Source organism: Octopus bimaculoides, chromosome 4 (assembly GCF_046866305.1).
Source record: "Octopus bimaculoides isolate indiv1 chromosome 4, ASM4686630v1, whole genome shotgun sequence".
Taxonomy (NCBI): Eukaryota; Metazoa; Mollusca; class Cephalopoda; order Octopoda; family Octopodidae; genus Octopus; species Octopus bimaculoides.
In genome coordinates this window covers 6,507,291-6,517,290 of record NC_142931.1, presented here as the reverse complement: position 1 = coordinate 6,517,290, position 10,000 = coordinate 6,507,291, and the positions used below count along the sequence as shown (strand labels likewise).

Here is a 10,000-nt window from a genome sequence, read left to right as displayed (position 1 = left end):
CTTTCTTAAACTGAAAGTAGTGCTTTATGATGATATAAATGATGACCATAGCACTTTAAGAATGATAATAAAAGATGTATTATAAATGAAAATAATGTACAGAATGTAAGTGATTCATTTTTAGCTGAGGTAAATAAATTGTCGTGTAAATGCAGAAGGCAAACAAGTGGGAAATGTGATAAGAAATAAGTAAACAAATGATATAGGTAAACAGCATAAAAAATAACTTTTATAAATAAATACATTTCATAAAATAAATAAAGGTACACAAAACATAGGTATGTTGAAATATAAACGTGATTGAATTAATATATAACAAAAGCTAGAAGCAAAAAAAATATAGGGAATTTATAGCATGAACAAATAAGCAACTTCAGTTGTCACATCTTTTAACTAGACAATGAAATAGATAAGTTATATACATATATGTGAACATTTTGTTTCTAAAATAAATAAAAAAAATTATATGTTGGATAAATTAATGATGACTTTCAAACATTTCTTTCTAATAAATACATTAAAATGATTATAACACTTAGTCTCTTTAGCATTTCATAGAAAGCAATAGAAAGAACCAAATATAGGAAATCAATTGTCTAAAACAATGATTTGTGGACTAAATACAAAGACAACTATAGATGTTTCTTTTCCTCTTTGTTATATTTTTCATATGAGTGATAAACAAAACTTTTACATCTATATTACATACATATTGAATCTTTTAAAATGGCCATATTAAAGAAAATATCTTATTTTCTTAAATGTTCTGGATGTCCTTTTTTCAAAGTAGCATGAACTTCATTGCCTAGCAAAATTGGTTATTTGTCTCTTTTATCATTATTAATATTATTATTATTATTATTATTATTATTATTATTATTATTATTATTATTATTATTATTATTATTTCATTCTCAAGATTTGATGGCATGTATTTTACCAGTTGATGATACCACTAAGCATTCACTAATTTGTTACATATAAGCAAAATAAAAGAAATGATAGTCATCATCATCATCATCATCGTTTAACGTCCGCTTTCCATGCTAGCATGGGTTGGACGATTTGACTGAGGACTGGTGAAACCGGATGGCAACACCAGGCTCCAGTCTGATTTGGCAGAGTTTCTACAGCTGGATGCCCTTCCTAACGCCAACCACTCAGAGAGTGTAGTGGGTGCTTTTACGTGTCACCCGCACGAAAACGGCCACGCTCGAAATGGTGTCTTTTATGTGCCACCCGCACAAGCCAGTCCAGGGGCACTGGCAACGATCTCGCTCGAAAATCCTACAGGAGCCAGTCAGGCGGTACTGGCAACGGCCACGCTCAAAATGGTGCATCTCATGTGCCACCCGCACAAGAACCAGTCCAGGGGCACTGGCAACGATCTTACTTGGCTTGCCGGGTCTTCTCACGCACAGCCCATTTCCAAAGGTCTCGGTCCGTAGTCATCGCCTCGGTGAGGCCCAATGTACGAAGGTCTTGCCTCACCACCTCAGCCCAGGTCTTCCTGGGCCTACCTCTTCCACGGGTTCCCTCAACTGTTAGGGTGTGGCACTTTTTCACGCAGCTATCCTCCTCCATTCTCACCACATGTCCATACCAGCGCAATCGTCTCTCTTGCAAGCCACAACTGATGCTTCTAATGTTCAGCTTTTCTCTCAAGATACTTACACTCTGACGGGTATTCACATTGACATTACACATCCAACGGAGCATACTGGCTTCATTCCTTGCGAGCTTACGTATGTCCTCAGCAGTTACAGCCCATGTTTCACTGCCATGTAGCATGGTTGTTCGTACGCATGCGTCATACAGTCTTCCTTTTACTCTGAGTGAGAGTCCCTTTGTCGCCAGCAGGGGTAAGAGCTCTCTAAACTTTGCCCAGGCTATTCTTATTCTAGCAGCTACACTGAGTAGATATTTTAAAATAATATTAATTATTTAAATCTAGATTATATACATGTATGATTTTCTTTTGTTGTTCAGTACCAGTATGGTTCTTTATTTGGCAATATTTCTACTCATTACTGTCTTCATTAGTTCTAGCATCCAGCAAAGGTCTATTGAATCCAGTCATAATACACACATTTACCACCACAGTCACTACTGGCATAATTGTCACTATCCTTTGCTGTTTCCACATTTATTTTATTTCTTATTATTAATGCAAAAGACTTAACTGTTCGAACATACCATAATATTTTTAAATAATTGTGAATGTAATTAATTTCTATGCACTGAATACAGCTCTGAAAGCAGGTAAAGTGACAAAATATCAGTATATAAAGAAATTATATACTACTTACATGATATCAAATAATATGTGATATAATTTGTGACATTACTAAAGATCCCAAAAAGAAATTAATATAACAATGTTTTTTTTGGTTTTATTTCTTTAATTTAAATGTGCATGCAATTTGAAATATTTAAATTTTTTACATAGATACCACATTTTTAAGCACAACATTTGTCAACTTAAAAAACAGTCATATCCTTGTTATAATTCATTTGCCTTTCTTTATTAACAGTTTATAGTTAAAAAGATAGGAAAACATTGTTGGACATTTAATTTTCTTTCATTGGTGTTGTGTAAGCAATAAAAGATTTACAATAAATTTCAAGTAAAATTAAAATGAAATCTCTACTAGTATGAAGTAGTACACAACATTAAATCTGAAATATAAAATATAATCAATGCAAAATAATTTTGCAAAAGTAAAAACTTTCCAAATAGTTTTCAAACACATAATATTGTTATGATTTAAAATATCACACACACACACACACATACATATGCATGCATGCACGCACACACACACACACACACACACACACACACACACGCACATGCACGCACACACACTTACCCTCACACACATATATACATATATAAAATATTGATACAAGAAGATGGATTCAACAGGCTTCATTACATATCACTAGTGATGTATAATAAAGCCTGTTCAATCCATCTTGTATAAATATCTTTTGTTTGTACTCTATAAATATTTGTGGATTTCTACATATATATATCCAGTGACAGATAAAATACTGCTGTATGACAGCATATGGTAGCTGATGCTCGAACAGGAGCTTTGGAAAGCACATTATAAGGTTTTTTTTACCCAGATTATAAGAAAAATATATAAAAGTAATATATAGAGATAGATATATATTCATATGCATACATATATCTCTGGTTATGTATTTCTCCTGCAGCTGCCTTACCAGAAATACAGCATCATATATGATACAGTTCCCTGCTACCCCAACTCTTCCAGGCCTTGCAGACCTATTTCTTTGCTCTAATGGCCCTGTCTACAGCATCATTCCACCACCATGTCAGCCTAGGTCTGGATGGGATTTTGCATCAACTGCAGATTTGGTCCGTGGCACTCAGTAAGCTATCCACAAGAATTACTAGCTGCCCTCTATGTCACAGGTCTGTAGTTCCTCCTGCCTCTCATCAAATTTCTCAATTAGGATGTCCCTAAATCTCTGACCATATGAAGGGTCCTTAAGCTTCCAAATCCTTCTTTTCCAGATTGGTCTGCTTCTTGGCATCCTTCTGGTCTGGAGTCTAAAGTCATTAATGACTAGTTTATACTGGGCATTACATTCTATACTTGGGAAAGATTTTGTATTTAAGGGCAACCATGCATCCTGCTGTCTGGTGAGAATATAATCAATCTGGCTAGCACAGTCACCTGATTAGTAGGTTATCATGTGGCAAGCAGGCTTCCTGAAGTTGGTGTTGCAGATCAATAGGTTATTTGCATCACAGAACTCTGGTAGCCTTGTCCAACAAGCCCATTGAAATCCCCCAGCCATGAAGATGAGATCACTGTCACTTGCCTTTGATGTAACCTGCAGGAGGATATCATAAAATTGGTCCTTCTGTCCATTCAGTAGACCCACTTGTGCGTCATAAGCAGAGATAATTGTTGATTTACTATTCTGTAAGACCACCCATTTCTCGGCAAGAGGTATGCTCACACCACCTACCCTGTCATTGTTACCTTCCCAGAAGATTTTATACCTATGTGTCTTGCCTGTGAGGAACCTGGCTGAAGCTCCTCACCACCTTACCTCTTGGAGGCAATATGCACACACATATATATGTATAGATAGATTTATATACATACATACATACATAAGATTGATAAAATCCCATCTGGAAACATGTAACTCTTTTACAAATATACTCAAGCCCTGATGATATTCTACTCAATATTATTCAAAATGCTATCTTATTCTCATCAATGGATTTATTCCAATTTTTGGAATTTGTAATTTGTATATTGGACTAAATTGAAATGTGCAAAGGTTTTTACATGACTATAGTTTTTTTTTTTTTAGCAGTATACTATTTTACTTTTTTACTTGTTTCAGTCATTTGCACCACCTTTAGTCAAGCAAATCAACCTCAGGACTCATTCTTTGTAAGCCTAGGACTTATTCTATCAGTCTTTTGCTGAACCACTAAGTTACAGGGACGTAAACACACCAGCATTGGTTGACAAGCGATGTTGAGGGGACAAACACAGACACACAAACATATACACACACATACATATATCTATATATCTATATCTATATATATATATATATATATATTGTATAATTATATATTGTTAATATAACAATACATAAAAACGGGCTAGAGTTGAAGTGTTTAGCATGAGCTAGAATTCACATATAGTAAGACTGGATACATAAGGGTGGAAGACCACAGGAACAATACCATATATCCAACGCAAGATTTGATATATTTCAAAGGGCCAGCCTTGTCATATTCTGTGTCATGCTGAATCTCTCTGAGAACTACATTAACGGCATGTGTGTCTGTAGAGTGGTCAGCCACTTGCATGTTAATTTTACGAGTAGGCAGTTCCATTGATTGGATCAACTGGAACCCTTATTGCTGTAACCAACGGAGTGGTGTGTGTGTGTGTGTGTGTGTGTGTGTGTGTGTGTGTGTGTGTGTGTGTGTGTAGTTTACTGTTCTGTTAAGGTAAGATCAGCAAAAAACATATTCCATCCAGTGAGAGATAAATATCATTAATGCAGACAGAATAAAGGTACAAGCTACTAATAGTTTCTTGCTTTGGAGACATAGGTCTAGGCAAGTTTTTACCACATGCCTTGTGTCTCCAAGCAATTTTGAAGTTCTGAGCACATGGTCTATGCAAATGAAGATGCATGTACAAGAGAAATCATGAGGCACTTCTAGCTCTGAGATGAGGTGAACAAACAAGCTACATCTATTTTGCTGGTGTCATGACTCATGAAGGTTGCTTGGAGATACAAAGCATGTTATAAAAACGTGCCTAGATCCATGTCTCCAAAACAAGAAACTATTAGTAACTCATATCTTTGTTTTGTGAATATTAAATGATGATCATGATGATGATGATCATCATCATTTAATATCAGTGTCTATTAGAATTATTGTATCTTCTTACTCTCACTGGTGCTAAAAAGTAATTGGGGTTAAAGTGCTATTATGGAGTATACATGAGAGAACTAAGGTCTACTGCAAGTATCCATTACAGAGGGACCAGCCATTCAGGTTGACAGAAATATAGTAGATACCTTAATTAGATTTGTAAACATGGAAAACAACTGGGCCATCATGAATCACTCCCTGTGATGCTTAAAATATCTAGAAGTGTTTGGCATAGGATGATCACATCCATAGTCAATCAGCTGGTTCAGAAAAGTAACATATTTAATGACTGGCATAGAAGCATCTTTGTCAAGTGATACAAGTTTGAAAATGATGCTTTGGAAAGAATTGGTTTATAGAGGTATGGAACTATTGACCAGGTTATGAAATTAGAGAAAGGATAATTGCACAAGTAATTAAGATGAGAATTTGTATAGTTACTACTGATGCCATCTTCTTAATAAGCAACTGCAGGGGAAGTACTTAGCATGGAGTAAACTACCATGCCTGGCATTTGTTGACCTAGAGAAGGCATCTGTGAGCTGATTGATGCTGAGGAGATTAGGTTTAGATGTGTGGCTTGTGAGGGCTGTAGAAGCAGGGAGAGAGTTAGCAATGTGTTCAGCTATGAATTTAAAGTGCAAGTTTTCTCCAATTCAGTCAGCTATAACAGACTAGTTTAAGACCAGCAGAATTTAGGAGCTCCTCTATACTGGTCTAATTTTATCAGATTCAGTTGAGGATGTAGAGAGGAAACTCTAAATGCAGAAGTAAAACCTGAATTGAGAAGCCTCAAAGATAACCTGGCAAAAAACTTAAGTATCAGAAAGTAGGAGAGAAAATAGGACCCTGCTAACTTCAGGGAAAAGGTGTGTTTATGTCTCCTTATGAAAGAAATGGGTAGAATATCCATCTGGTGCTCTCTGTGTAAATTATGAAAATACAGGTGGTGCAGTAGCATCAAATGTAGGCTAACAGAGATGGTATGCTTTACCATGCAGATGCATGGTGATAATAAACACTAAGTGCACATGGGAAATAGATACTATCAGATACTTGAAAACCTTCCAAAAAGTAGTTTGTAGTTTCTGCAAGCTAAGTAACCTAATTAGCAAAGGGTATTCAAAGACTATAACATCCAAAGAATTGGCCTAAAAAAATTCAGGGTGTTGTTACTTCTGCTAGCAAAGAGGATCTTCTTCTTATAGATGAATGGTGACAGATTGTACAGTGCATGTGTATGAAGTGCAATGCTATGTGATAGGAGGATGTTGACTGTGAAAGCAGAGGATTTGTGAAGATCAAGAACATAAAGCAAACATGCTCTGCTGAATGTGTAACACTAGAGTGCGTAACCAAGGAGCACAAGTGAGCTGAGAGGAAACATAAGGGGTATATGATGTAATGTGTAAGAGAAGACTGCATTGTATAGGCATGTGTGGCATATTGAAGAGCATAGCTGTATAAAGAAGTTCCATGCTTTCAAAGTGAATAGAACCTGCAGATGAAGGATACTATGGAAGAACAGGGAAAAAATGGTGAAGACAGATCTAAACTCATTGCATCTCTCAGAAATGACAAAAGATTGTGTTGATTAGTGACATGCTATATGGGGAGAAATTCTGTCTGTCTAAGCATAACAAAACAGATACTGATGTTGTATGTATGCAAATATATATAAGCATGTTCCTTCAAGTTTATGTATGTATGAACTCATATTCACCGCAGATAGTATGTGTATCTGTGTGTATATATATATATATATATATATATATATATATATATATATATATATATATATATATATATATATATATATATATATATATATATATATATATATATATATATATATATATATATATATATGTATATATATATGTATGTATAAACTACCTCGTCGACGAGTGACAGGGACCTTCTCTTTGTGGCTGGAGACTTCAACGGTCATGTCGGACGTCGTGCTGGGGGCTTCCATGGCATACATGGAGGCTATGGCTTCGGTTCCCGCAACGAGGAGGGAACCAGACTGCTGGAGTTCTGTGATGCAACCAATCTTATGGTCTGCAATACCAACTTCAGGAAACCTGCCAGTCACCTAGTCACCTACCGCTCCGGCAGACACTCTAGCCAAATCGACTACATCCTCGCCAGAAATAGGGAAAGAGGGCGGCTTATAAATGCCAAAACCTACCCTGGCGAAGAATGTACCCCACAACATAGATTAGTAGTTAGCGACTTTGGGATTAAGGCAAAATGGGTGCCCAGAATTAGACAGGCTTGGAGAAGAAGGGTGTGGAAGCTTAAAGACCCTGCAAACGGACAGAGACTTAGAGACAAGTTACTTGAAGCATTTAACGAAATAGAAGGGGATATAGCATCATACAACGTGGAAGACAATTGGAGATTTCTGCGGGACAACCTGTTGAAAGCCACCGACCAGATTTGTGGGTGGTGTAAGGTCCCCTCCCGACCCAGAGTAACGTGGTGGTGGAACAAGGAGGTAGACAGGGCTATTAGACAAAAGAAACAAGCTTGGAAGGACTGGAAGAACGGTGGTAGCAGGGAATTGTACCAATGTGCCAGAAGGGAGGCTAGGCGACAGGTTTATTTAGCCAGAGGGGAAGCAGATAAGGAAAGATTTGCCAATGTTCTGCGCCGTGAGGACCAAAGACTCGAGGTATTTCGTGTAGCAAGACAGTGTAGGAGAGAGAATAGTGATGTTGTAGGAGAGAAATGTGTTCGCATGGATGATGGTACGCTTGCATTAAATGAGGATGCAAAGAAAGAGGTCTGGAGATGCCACTACGATAGATTGCTTAATAAAGAGAATGAATGGGAGAAAGAGAGCCTGCCTTATGTCGACCCAATAGAGGGACCAGCTATCCGAGTTGATAGTACCAGGGTAGATAAAGCAATTAAGAGTATGAAGACCGGGAAAGCCCCCGGCCCATCAGGAATCACTGCAGAGATGCTCAAAATATCTGGCAGTGTTGGCTATAGCCTAGTCACCCGTATTACGAACCAGGTGATACACGAAGGAGTCATACCCTATGACTGGTGTAGCAGCATCATAGTCAACTGCTACAAAGGTAAAGGGGACGCTTTAGATACAAATAATTACAGAGGCATCAAGCTGTTAGATCAGGTTATGAAAGTTACAGAGAGGGTCATAGCCCAACTAATTAGGGAGCGAATCAATTTAGATGAGATGCAGTTTGGGTTCGTGCCAGGTAAAAGCACTACTGATGCCTTATTTCTAGTGAGACAGTTGCAAGAGAAATACCTAGCTAAGGATAAACCTCTGTACCTGGCTTTCGTTGACATGGAGAAAGCCTTTGACAGGGTCCCCCGATCCCTTATCTGGTGGTCAATGAGGAAACTTGGGATAGAAGAATGGTTAGTGAGAGCTGTGCGAGCCATGTACAGAGATGCTGCCAGTAAGGTGAGGGTTGGAAATGAGTACAGCAATGAATTCCGGGTAGAGGTAGGGGTCCACCAAGGTTCCGTCCTCAGCCCCCTATTATTTACCATAGTCCTCCAGGCAATCACAGAGGAGTTCAAGACAGGTTGCCCCTGGGAGCTCCTCTATGCTGATGACCTTGCCCTAATTGCGGAGTCACTATCAGAACTAGAGGAGAAGTTTCAGGTGTGGAAGCAAGGTCTAGAATTGAAGGGCCTTAGAGTCAACCTAGCTAAAACCAAAATCCTAATAAGTAGGAAGGTAGATAAAACACAAACCCCTTCAGGTAGATGGCCCTGCTCAGTATGTAGAAAAGGAGTAGGTAGTAACTCTATAAGATGTACCCGGTGCAAGCTATGGACACATAAGAGGTGCAGCAACATCAAAGGCAGGTTAACTAGCAAGTTAGTTTCTGTTTGTGGCAGATGTTCAGGTGCAATAAAGACTGCAAACAAACAGGAAACAACTTCTATCTCATTCCAGGGTGAAAAACTAGAGGTAGTCGATAGCTTCCGCTATCTGGGCGACCAAGTTAGTAGTGGGGGTGGGTGCGCTGAAAGTGTAGCTGCTAGAATAAGAATAGCCTGGGCAAAGTTTAGAGAGCTCTTACCCCTGCTGGCGACAAAGGGACTCTCACTCAGAGTAAAAGGCAGACTGTATGACGCATGCGTACGAACAACCATGCTACATGGCAGTGAAACATGGGCTGTAACTGCTGAGGACATACGTAAGCTCGCAAGGAATGAAGCCAGTATGCTCCGTTGGATGTGTAATGTCAATGTGAATACCCGTCAGAGTGTAAGTATCTTGAGAGAAAAGCTGAACATTAGAAGCATCAGTTGTGGCGTGCAAGAGAGACGATTGCGCTGGTATGGACATGTGGTGAGAATGGAGGAGGATAGCTGCGTGAAAAAGTGCCACACCCTAACAGTTGAGGGAACCCGTGGAAGAGGTAGGCCCAGGAAGACCTGGGCTGAGGTGGTGAGGCAAGACCTTCGTACATTGGGCCTCACCGAGGCGATGACTACGGACCGAGACCTTTGGAAATGGGCTGTGCGTGAGAAGACCCGGCAAGCCAAGTA

General features: G+C 38.6%; 1 protein-coding gene across 4 annotated transcripts in view; it reads right to left on the bottom strand.

Moving 5' to 3' along the window:
- Positions 1-10,000, bottom strand: part of LOC106869372 (potassium voltage-gated channel protein Shal) — a 442,940-nt gene that overhangs the window by 11,781 nt on the left and 421,159 nt on the right. The gene's annotated exons all lie outside the window — the stretch shown is intronic.